The following is a 12,129-nucleotide window of genomic DNA, read 5'->3' on the forward strand; positions in this document are numbered from 1 at the left end:
CACCCGTGCTCTATGGCCAACACATGCGGTTCAGCACTCTCAGTGGAACAAAAACAATGAAGATTAACAATTAAATTATACTTTCAGATCTACATAATCATTATCTTGGCTACCAAAGAGCTATCAAAATGAAAATCTTAAAGTATCTAACCTATTTTTCCTACTTTATTTTCTTCTCTACTCCTTGAATTCTATTAAAATTGGTTATTTGAACTTTTCTTTCCATTTTGTTTATAGACTTTTCCTTTACAGTTAATTTTCATTCTTGTGGGTTTAGAGCAGCACTACTCTTTTTGAAGAGATATGCATAAATCTGTTCCTGGAGCCAAGTGATTTATCAGTTTTTATTACGCTGAGTGTAAGGAAAATCAGAACATATTTAAATTTAATTCAAAATGTAAATAGATAAACAAGGTAAATGAAAAGATAAATGTTTTCCAATAGGTTTGATTCATGATTTGTGAATAGGTGGTGTTGACATCATAGTTTGATTATGACATATGAAAATAACCACTTCTAAAAAATCAGTTTACAGAACCAGAATATCCTGAGCTGGAAGGGACTCACAAGGATGACTGAGTCCAACTCCTGGCTCCACACAGGACCACCCAAAAATCAGACCATGTGTCTGAGAGCATTCTCCAAGTGCTTCTTGAACTCTGGCAGGCTTGGTGCCACGACCACTGCCCTGGGGAGCCTGTCCCAGTGCCCGACCACCCTCTGGGAGCAGAACCTTTCCCTAACACCCAGCCTGACCCTCCCCTGTCCCAGCTCCATGCTGTTAAATGCAACTTCAGGCCACAGCTCATATTAGGCTTGATAAAAGATCATTTTTAAAGGGTTATTAGTTTTTCAAAGTCTTAAATTCTTGGCTTACCAAATCTAGAAATATCCTCTGAGACATAATACTTAATCCTTATGTTGGTTCTTCTTCCCTGGAGTTTTCAGCGAAACAACTGAAGACAGTGAGTGGCTCGCAAGGGACCCAAAGAGACATCAAGGCCCCAGGTAGGAAAGTCCTACAGAAACACAAGGACCTGGGGAATAGCTGAGGCTGAACCTAAGCATTCTACTGATACTTTCAAGGTCTGAAGGTAGCAGCTAACTGAGAGATCCTGAAACCATTCTCCTTTTCATACAGGCTACTGAGTTATTGGTATTCCAAAGTAAAGTTCAGGAGTGTTATGCTTTATAGATCTTCGCTGAGCTCTGGAGTGATAAAGATAATAACTGTAAAAGCAATAATTAATGATTATAATTACTATTAAGATATCATTTACAGAAGCCTGCACATAAGTTGCCATATGTCACAGAAGGTCAGGCGGTAGCCTGGAGGCAGACAATTGTATCCCGAAGTCACTGCGGAGCACAGGTGAGAGCACCAGGTGCCGAATATTGCCAGTGACTGCGCACACCAGGAAGCCTGGCCCCTTCCCCTTCTGCAGGGAAGTGTTAATGGGGCAAGTCAGAGCAGAAAACGGCAGAGAGCAGGGAAACCAGTTCTTCAGGGTGTGTAGTGGGATATTTTGAATTTGCAGTGAAAAATGCTCACTTTTCTCAGCATTGGTAAGTGAAGAAATCAGTAGTGCATGCAGCTGCTGCTGCTAATGAGGGATAATTGCTGATTATGACTGGCCATCTTTCCAGGAATGCAGCTCCCAGTATGTTTTGTTCATCGCTCAGTTGCAGACTGGCATCAGATAGACCAAAAAGACTGGGAGTCTTAGGTCACTTCTCTCGCATATATGTGTTTGTGTATCTCACTTCTATAGGCTCTTTTCTGATGGATGTCATTTTCTGATGCTTGCTTTCTGGCTGTTCATCACTTTTATTGCCCTACCATCTGTTCTAAATTGTTAAAAATGCTTTTATTCTCAATTTTTCTTCAGGGATGTAGAAGAGGCATCTGCCTCCAAACACTTAAAATTTCCCAATATACTTCTACTACTTATTTATGCAAAGTAACTCAGATATATTTTCAGTATGATATACAGATGACTAAAAAATAAAGAGTACATTGCTTACACATTTAATTTTTTTATTTTTTATTTTTGAAAACTGGCATGCATACCAACTTGGAAAATTGCTTGTCTTGCATATGAACTCAATAAAGTTAGGCTTGAAATTAGTGGAGTTCTTATCCTAAGCCTTTAATTTAAACATGCTATCAAGTATTTTGCTAAATGAGGAACCATAAATATCTCCTTTCTCCAATCTGTTACTCCTAACAGTGCTAAATCTACAGAATGCATTTGGGCAAGCCTTTCCATCACAAAGCTCTGTGTAAACATCGATTAATCTAGTTACTACAGTGGGAACTCTGAAACAGAAGAAGAGGCTTCTTAAAGGCATCAGAGTGGATTTAGTGAGTCTGAGCTGGGCTTAAAACTAAGGAGTTTCAGTTGTTAGGCCGTGGAAATAAATCCCCTCCTGACCCAAGTGTATCAGAGGATGAGGTGATGGTCCCCGTGGGTCCCCACCACTCTCTGCTGGCAGCCTCCTCCCCAGCATAGCTGCAGAAACACAGTCCACATGAGTTAAATACCTTGGGTGACCTAAGCCTTTTTTTTTTTCCTTTCTATTTTTCAACTGCTACCACTGTACGGGGCTTTGCCAACATTAGAGAAGAGCTGCTGCTAAACACCTTAGGAAAAACATCCTTTTCCGTTGCTACAGACCTCTGCTCCAGCCCGTGCTTATCACTGTTCCCAAGGTGATAGGGAAGATCTAAGGGTTTATGGACATGACTGGGTGTAACTGAGTGACAGTGGCTGAAGGACATCCCCAGAAGAAGCTGGGATGTGTGAATTAAATCAGATCTGCCAGCCCTACCAGAGATATCTGCTGGTGCTGCTGCAGTTATTGAGGTCAAGTGGCCAGTGCTATCAATGTATAGGAGGATAGAAAAGAGCAACTCTACATTCAATACATTTCTAGAACTCTTTTTAGTTATTGATATTCCTCTCTGTATCATGATCTCACAGCTCTGTGTTAATTCAGGAGCCATCTCCTGGGTACCTGAGTGGTGGGGCTGAGCCCTGGACCCAGGCTCCCCATGGTGTCCACCTCGGGTCTGGCCACTGGACTTTGTGGCCACACAACTGCAGTTAGCCCCACCACAGATTCAGTGGCAAGTTGCTCATCTCACTTCACCATCCCAAGCACAGAGGACATGAAGATCTGTCAGCATGTGGAGAAGTCTTAGTCAGGGATAAGAAGTCAGATGTTGGATTCTAAAAGCACAATGGAAAAGTTTTCCGAGAAAGCTATTCCCTGTTGCTTGCGATCAAGCCCGGAGGAAAGGGTGAGATGGCTGGGGGAGAGGCCATATGCCAGGCTCCGAGGCTGCCCCATGGGACATCCACAGGGACGTGATCCAGCAGCTGCGGCAGAATGCTGACCTTGGGGAGCCTGGACTTGGGCATCCCAGGTTTTTGATGGTGCCACGACCAGAGGCGGCTGCCCGGGCCTGGTTAATGTGGGATAACCAGGGACAGAGGGTATGGTGTTGGCCTGTAGGAAGTGATCAAGGATTCCCATCATTTTTTTTTTTTATATTGGCAAAATTTGCCTACATTTTTGTGGGGATAAAAGGCCACGTCTCTACGGCAGAAGCTGTCTGCAGGCAAATTCAAAAACCCTGCTTCAAATTGAAGGTTGCTAGAGCTGCCAGAAGAGGGTCTTGGTATTTTGGATCAGGCAGAGGAGAAACGGAGACATTTGGAGGTGTTTGTTCCTCCGTGGCCCTAGAAACAGGCAAGCTATCTTGGCGGAAGCTTTTGGTGAATGAGTGTGGGGGAAAATTGGCTGAGAGCAGATGCTCATTGTGTAAAATTTAATTCCAAGTTGTTAAACAACTGTAAACATGATTTTCTAGCTTTTATAGTTGGCGCTGTCACTTTGTGTCATCAAACAATAATTGCTAATACCTTGCACCTTCTGTTCTCTCTGTATGCTTTTCATTCTGTTCAGATTTCCCATGCAGCTATAACGTCGAATTTGAAGTGCAGGAGCTAAAACACAAAGAGAACATCTTTAGTGGCACAGTTTTCACACAAATGCTATGTTCAGGGAGCTAACTGTGAAATTTGGTTGCCTGAAAGATGGAAAACTGCTCGGTGAACAAATGTTTTCATCAGGCTAGTACATTTGAGGTAGAATTCATGAGGGAAGATGGATTACACTGAAAAATAAATAAATAAACAAACAAATAAATAAATTGAAGTGATTGAGTCCAAAGCTCCCATTTTTCTCTCTTTTCTGCTTCAGCCTGGACTTGATTTCTCCTGGGTGGCCCACAGACCCCAATCCATGCCCCTTCCATGAGGCCTCCAAGTCCGCAGGTGCTTCTTTCCCCCTTTGTGTGGACAGCCAGGCCATGGCTCTGCCAGCAATGCCGACTGTTGCGCACACACTGGCTGTGGAAACATCTCAAGATGGAGGAAGATGGAGAATCACTGCCTGCCAGGTAAGCCAGCCTGCCTTGTGGACCAGGATTTCTGGGCCTGTGGCTTTTGATGGGCTTTTCTGAAGGGCTGTAAAGGGCTTGCTGTTCAGTGATAACACCCCTGAGATACCCACTGGCTCATCTACAGTGCTAACGCTTTGCAAAGCCTGCCCCAATCAATTTAATGAATGGGTTATATTAACATTATAACTGGAAAACATCATGGTGCTTAGTCCTCCCCATGGCTTTGAGCTACCTATCCCACATACGGCTGCTTTTGATCTGACGCTGAGGCATCTGAGAGGGATTATCTGAGAGATAAGGCTTGGTGTCTGAGGAGGTCTGGAGAGACAAGGGAAGTACAGGCACCTAAAAATGTTTTTCCTTGTAAGTAGGAGTAAATTTGTTTACTGCTTTTCATATACATTATTTCTGCGAGTGTAAATATCATACAGAGTTAAAAGAACCTTCTGATATGATACATTTTCTATGCAAAGTCTGGATGAAATAAAAATCAAATTCAAATTTTAACAAAACTATGAAATATATATGTCAGATAAAAACAGAGATCTGTTTATGTAGTTGTCTCTATTGAGTAGCAATGTCTATGGAAATATTTCCACGCTCCATTAATTGGGACAAGAAAATAATACCTATCTGTTTAACACTGCATGCTATCAAGACACTCTTCAAACAGTAATGCATTTGTCATTTGCTTTCTCAGGGACGCACTGAAAATGCAATCCAAACTAAAATGAGAATTGAAAAGGGATGAATTAAACTCCACTACACAGTATTACGTGGATGCTGTTAGAATTACAGCGTCTTTAATTTGATCTGCTTTATTTCTCCTTAGAAATGAAGTAAATTAAATGAAAGCCACTTTAACTTTTGAATTCTTAATGAGAATACCTACACAAAAGTGTAAAGAAATTAAACTAACCCACATTACAAGACTCATTTTCATGCATTTTCTTGAGAGCGCCTCCAAAAAGGACACACTGATTCACATGTGGTGTTCGGGAAAGATTTTAAAGGCTGACGCCTATTTATCGTTTATCATCTATCACCTTTCTTATCATTGATCAGAAGTTGCTGCCCAGAGTAAGCAGATGTAAATGCAGATTCACGTCATAGCTCGCTGTCATAAAGGAAGTGAAGGATTACAAACCTCTTATTTTTTGAAGTATCAGCTTGTGAGACTTCTGTAAAAGAGGTCATGTCATGGGGGTATGTGCAGCTTCTGGGTGACAAGATAAGGAGCTCAGCCTAAAAGTAGGTTTTGTAGAGGGTGACTGTAGGGTAATTTTGTGATTAAGCTTATTCTTGGCTAGTTGATCCTAGACATGCCCCATGCAAGTGAGGGCAAGCTGGGGAACATGCCAAAGGGAATACTGAAGAACACATTGTAAAAAAAAATAAAATAAATAAAATAAAATAAAAATCTGGAAGCTTGTCTTGAATTTTCTTTGAGGTATGGGCTTGTCTTTGACTCTAATGCAGGTCAGTTGCCCCTATATCTGTCACCCCTACTGCCCTACTGTTTTTCATAACACCTCCTTGGATTATGAAAGTATTTCTACTGTGAACTATAGTTACCAATCCTGTCTGTTTTTAAAGGACTCACTGAAACTTTCCTTAACAGTTGTTTATGATGAAATGTAGAAAACAGGTTGAAACTTGTTACCTTGAATGTTGAACAAATGTATTATGTTCAGATTAGGCACCCACAATCTCTTTCTCAATAGTAATATATGCTAAAACTCAGCATAAATTTCACCTATATTTTGCATTAGAAACTTCAGTTTTCGTGATTTGGAAACCTAAGCCATCGGCCCTACACCATGACAACACAGATCGACAGCTATCTATAGGGCTGTCATAACTGACATGCTGGTCTGTGAGTACTGGTCTGTGGGATAGAGTCTAAAAATTGCTGAGGGTGGAAAACACCATCTCATTATTAAACATGTCTAGTAATTAAAACAGACAGGGACACAACCACCACTTTTTTTTTGGAATTTTGCTTATTTGCTTTTGTACAAGGGGTTCGTGCGAAAAGATCTTGCAGTGCAAAGTTGTCATTCTTTGGTGTATAGGAAGGTGGTGCTAAACTACAAATGATGGCAGAGGCTGAGGGAGTGTGTATTCTCCGCAGTTACACAGACTCACTGATGTTGATTGCTGTTCCTTGAAATCCGGAGAGACTGTAGATGGAATGTTCTAGTGGGCCAAGAGAAAAGTGAATGGGCTTAGAAATGGGAAATAGATATTATTTATGTTTTCTTAATAAAGTTCAGTATTAGGAAATAATTAGGAAATCTGCTACATCTGCTATTTTTGTCACATGAACAGAATCAATCTCAGAATTCAGATCTGCTGTCAACTTGGTGGCTTTTTTCCATGACTTGTGAGACCCTATTATGAAAACTCTTAGGAAGTTTAATTAACACATATGGACATGAAATCACGTAAAATTTTTAAGTGTTGACTACAAATTCTTTGAAGTCTTATGTGTTCCAACTTATTTCCATTAACTTGCAAGCAAACGTTAAATGAGAGCCAGGTGTGATGGGGCTGGACCTGCCAGTGAAGAGATATTCATCAGTTACTACTGTCCTTTTTGCTTGTGAAGTACAGGTGAGCAGATTTTTGTTTTATTGGTCCCACACGCTTGCTCATTCTTACAAATAAATTGCTCACTGCCAACACACTTGAGTTTGTGGATTGTTCCCCAGCATTTGCTGCAAGGTGCTGGTTAGTTTGGGTGCACAGACCACAGGGACCATCTGTGTAATCCTTCTGGGGCTGAACCAGCTGTAGATTAAGGTCTATGAGATGCATGTCCAAGACATGAACCTGCAAATTTCTGTTTGCAAGTGCTTCACAACATCCACTAAATTCAGACGAGGGAGCAAAATCCCCCCCAGTCTACTTGTTAGACCACTTGCAGTGAAAGGTAATATGCATGCCTTCAGCTGGACCACGTTTCCAGACCTGATTTGCTCCCTGCTTCACACTGAGGGTAGTTCTGTTCATAAGGGACTCCCGTTCACCATCACCATGCTCTGTTCCTGCAGATGGAGGCTAGGAGCTGTGCTCCAGCCCTTACCTGCTCCCCAGGCCCATTGGATTAGTGAGAGAGATCTTTATGAGATGTTAAACTTAAACAGAGTTTAAAATGCATGGTGGTTAGACCTAAAATAGTATTCTAGATCACATTTTGTAAATCAGTGTTATCACTTACAGTAGGTGGCAGTTCAATTACTTTTAGTTGCTATTATTTGTGCAGCCTATTGTATCGTGAAGTGATGTGTGTGCTACCACTCATGGCATGCAATACTAGGGCTCCCGTTTGTATCAGAAGAAAGCTGAATTCAGCCTAAATAAATTTATTTTAGTCTTTATGTGCATAAAGAAATCTGTACTTTCCTAGAGTGATGGCTTTAGCTCTGTTATGCATAAAACTTTTTTTTTTTTTGTTCTGCTTTGTGTGTTTGTTTGTTGTTGTTTTCTTGTTGTTGTATTTTTATTTTTTTATTTTTTTAGCCTGGGCTTAAAAGTGAGCTTCTTCTTCCTGTCACAGTCTTTTCAAGTGTGAGGAGGTTGTTACTAAAAATGGAGATTAACTGCAGTGCAGGGACACAGGATATCCAGGATAAAACAAGATTGGGGCACTGAACCATTCAGTTCTTTGTTATCAGAGCTAACACTATTGGTTTCCTATGAAAATTTCCTGTATAATCATGAAGTTTGTGAGGTGTGGCAAAAGAAAAAATATCGATATTGTGATTTTTTTATTTTTTACTCTGTCATGACATATTTTGCTATCACTTCATGACTTATCACTTTAATAGCCAGAAGTGATGATACTTTTATTCTGGAAAAATGCTTTGGAGTACCTGACTTGAAGTGTGTCTAAAAAAGGGGGCTCAGGGGTTTCTGAAAACTGGCCTCCCTGGGTTTCTGAGCAGGGGTGTATGAGCTTATTCAGGTTTTGTGAAGCCTGAATTCATTAACGGTTTCTTACAGTACTCATTTGAGGCAGATGATTATTGTAGCAGAGGAAGAGAAAAACACTTATTCTAGGCCCCCAGAATGGGACTGACAGAACTTAGCTTAGAATCAGTGTTTCCTGAGTCCCAGTGCTGTGCTTGTTACTGTTTTCTGGGATGCTGAAAATGTCTGTATCATTACTCACAAGTCCTTATTTCTACGAAGTAAATTATTTCGGTGTGCAAGTGTAACCCTGTGTGTTGCAGCAGTGATTTATAGGCAGTTCCAAAAATATCCGTGCTATTTCTTGTCTTTAAAATCCCAGTGCGAGCTGCATGGAGTCACATAGTGCGTGGCTGCAGAAAGCATGACCTGAGGAACCTGAGCGGTGCACAGAGATGTGAAAGAGCAGCCTGCAACTGGCCTCCAGCAAACTAACTCTTATTACCAGAGAAGAGATGAATGACCCTTGAATTAGAGACGGGAAACTTCACCAAGGTTCCGAGACTGAATAAAACATGGGTTTTAGAAGCCACCTAATGTCTGCTGTTTCAAAGGTAGAAACTCCCACGGGTATGATGTCAGTAGACGCAGAGCAAAACCATTTATAACTCATTGTAATGACCTCAGCATGGATCTGTTTGTGCTGGTTTCTCCTGATCTTTATGACAAAGTACATTAATGAAACTACAAGACTGGGCATATAGCGCAAGTATTTAATGCTCACACACAGGAAGATTGCTCAGTGATTACAGCACTGCCTGACAATGTGTGTTAAATGTAAATATCTAGACTTCACTCTGTGGAGCACATATTAATATTCTTGACATTCTGATGACTTCATTTTTAAGAATATTAGTTTTCCTTTGGAAACAGAATTTAGGAAATGCAAGGCCAGTTGTTCATGAAAAGAAAGTCATTGTCATGTCACTTGTGTGTGGCATAACACGATGGCTAGCCTGTAGGTAAACTGGGCTGACTGTAATTAGCAGTTGGTTTAGAGTTAGTATTTTCAACGTGAAACGTATGTTTTTACAAAAATACAAAACTAAATACTTCCATGTTGTTATTCAGTCCCAAAGGCTGAAGACATCACCAAATGCAGCAGTATTTTTCCAGCCTTTATCATTACAATGCAGGATGGAGCGAGGGATTATCAAGGACAAACTGCCGATTCACTCAACACAGGAGAAAAGACCCAGAGTTGACTGGCTCTGATCTTAGCATGAATCACATACTTGTAGCGCTTATTTGATTTCTCCTTTTTGATTCCCCTTGAAGTGTTTTCTACTGAGGCACATCTGGAGCTTTTCTAGATGTTAGTGGTTGGAGATTTGGATGGGCTGTTGGACATAAGATTTCATACCACCTTTTAAATGAGTCAGCGTGATGGAAAAGTTGGATAAAGGCACAGGAGAAAAGCTGTCAGCTCTAGATACCTTGGAAACCAAAGGTATAATATTTCTTCCTCATCTTTCATTTTGCTAACTTAAATATAGGTAAAGAAGAGAAATACAGACATAGAAGCAAGGCATAATATTTTGAATAAAAAGATAAATAAATGTAGAGGCTGGCAGGACTCCTGAAGACATGTTAAAAGAGAAATTCAGGGAAAAGAAGTGGGAAGAATACAAAAAATAGTAAAGTAGAACATCTTTCATGGCTGTTTTCAGGGAAAAACAGTTGTGGCTCGTTATGGGGCTTTTATGCCCAAGATGGCTGATAGAAGGCTGCTTTCTGGTTTAATTCTTGAGATGTCTCTGGTATTTTTCCCTCCCATATTTATCCTTTTCAGTGTCGCACACTTGACTATGGTGCACACAACTTGCTAAATATCATGCCAGAAAGTGACTAGTGGCATTCTGAAAATCTGTGCTTCTCCATTGGACTTTGGGTCAGTGTTAATACACACAGGATAAAAGACAGTCCCAGACAGCATACAAAATACCAATTCACTTCTAGCTCCAATATGACTTGTAACATTAATGAAGCAAATCAGATTTTGGGGAATATAGCCACATACTTAGTATGTGTATAAAACAGCCGTAATAAGACATTGCTATGGCTGAAATTGTTACGATTTTAGAGAAAAAAAAGAATTAGGATCGAAATTGTAAAAAAATCTGTTCCTATAAAAAGTGAAAATGCACTTGGATGAGTGAAAGTTAATAGAGTTAATTGTGGCGAGTAATACAAGAAGGTAATTCATGTTAGAGAACCTAATTGTGATTCAGATAAAGAGGAATTGTAATTAAATGGAGGTTGGATAAACATGATTATTCTGCCAAGGTTTCCCTGCGCAGTACCAGGAGGTTTTAAGATGTGGTGGCAGAAACGTGTACGTGATTTGGAGTTAAGAGAAGACATCGTAACGGGCCAGGTGGGTACCATACCACTGCTGGGAAGGAACGGCTGTGAACCCTGAACAATGCTGGCCTTAGCAGCGCGTGGCAGTGAGGTCCCCAGGGGGCTCAAGTTTAAAGTCCCGTTAAATTTCAGCTAGATACTTGTGTGTGTGGTGGGATGGTAAGTTAGGGGAGACATTCACGTCTTAAGCTAACAGAGAGGTGAAAATGAGCCCTCAGATTTGGTAAAGCAGGGCTCCATGAGGTGAGGCCTGGGCTGCCCCATGGCAGATGCAGCCGGCTCCAAGGGCCCCACCACAGGGCAGGGCCGGGACTCGCAGCCACGGGTGGGCACCTCAGGGAAAGGGTGTGTAAGAAGGGCCAGAAAAAAAATAAAACTGGCATTTTCTATTAAACACCTGATATTTTCTGTTAGAGGTACTGTCATCTCCTTTTGTAGGTAATTATAAGCTTCCGTACATGTTATTTCCATCAGTCTGAACTTCTGTTTACTGAAGCTTAACTAAAGAGTAGCCAGGTAGTCAGTTTTTGATATTTAAAGGTTTTAATAAACTTAATTATCTGAAAGTGTATTTTTTTTTTCTGTCTCAATACAACACGTACACAAACATGGAACCTAGACTCAAACAAAAGCCCCCAAGTAACAGCGTGGTTTTGTTATTCCCACAAACTGGTTCTAAGGCTGTTGGCTGCCTGTTCTACATACACAACTTTGGGCATCACAAAAATGAGGGATTTCATAAAATGATTTCACAAAAATAAAGGATGAGATGGTAAAGACCAAGTTGCATACCTACCTCAAATTTTGAATAATCTGTCATACGGTGTTTCTGGAAAAACAGCATTTCACTCGTGGGTGAAGTGCTTTTTTCTTCCTAAACGAGAACGGGGTTTTGTGCATATACATTTTTATTAACTCTGCAACAGTCAAAATTTAATGTGTTTAATTTCCATGAAAATGTTACTGTTTTGGCTCTGACTTCCTGGCAGTTATTTTTTCCACAATAGCATGACAGTTTCACATCAGAAAGTAACTGGCACTTGCTATAATTTTGTTCGTGGGTGCCACCATAGCTGTGTATCCTGCTGTTTTGAGCAAATGCACTCACACACCTGCTTCCCTGCAACTTCACAGGAGTGAGATGAGTTCTGGAAATGACAACAGCACACTCCATGTAAGTACAGGATAAGAAACGTTTTATTTATAACCCCATCATATTGGGGATAACCTAAACAAAAATTAGTTTGAAAGTAATCACCTGACTTGATTTTCTGGATTCTCGTTTCTTGAAATGTGGTGCGTAAACCAGAGGTTGGCAC

Source organism: Anser cygnoides, chromosome 2 (genome assembly GCF_040182565.1).
Source record: "Anser cygnoides isolate HZ-2024a breed goose chromosome 2, Taihu_goose_T2T_genome, whole genome shotgun sequence".
Classification (NCBI taxonomy): Eukaryota; Metazoa; Chordata; class Aves; order Anseriformes; family Anatidae; genus Anser; species Anser cygnoides.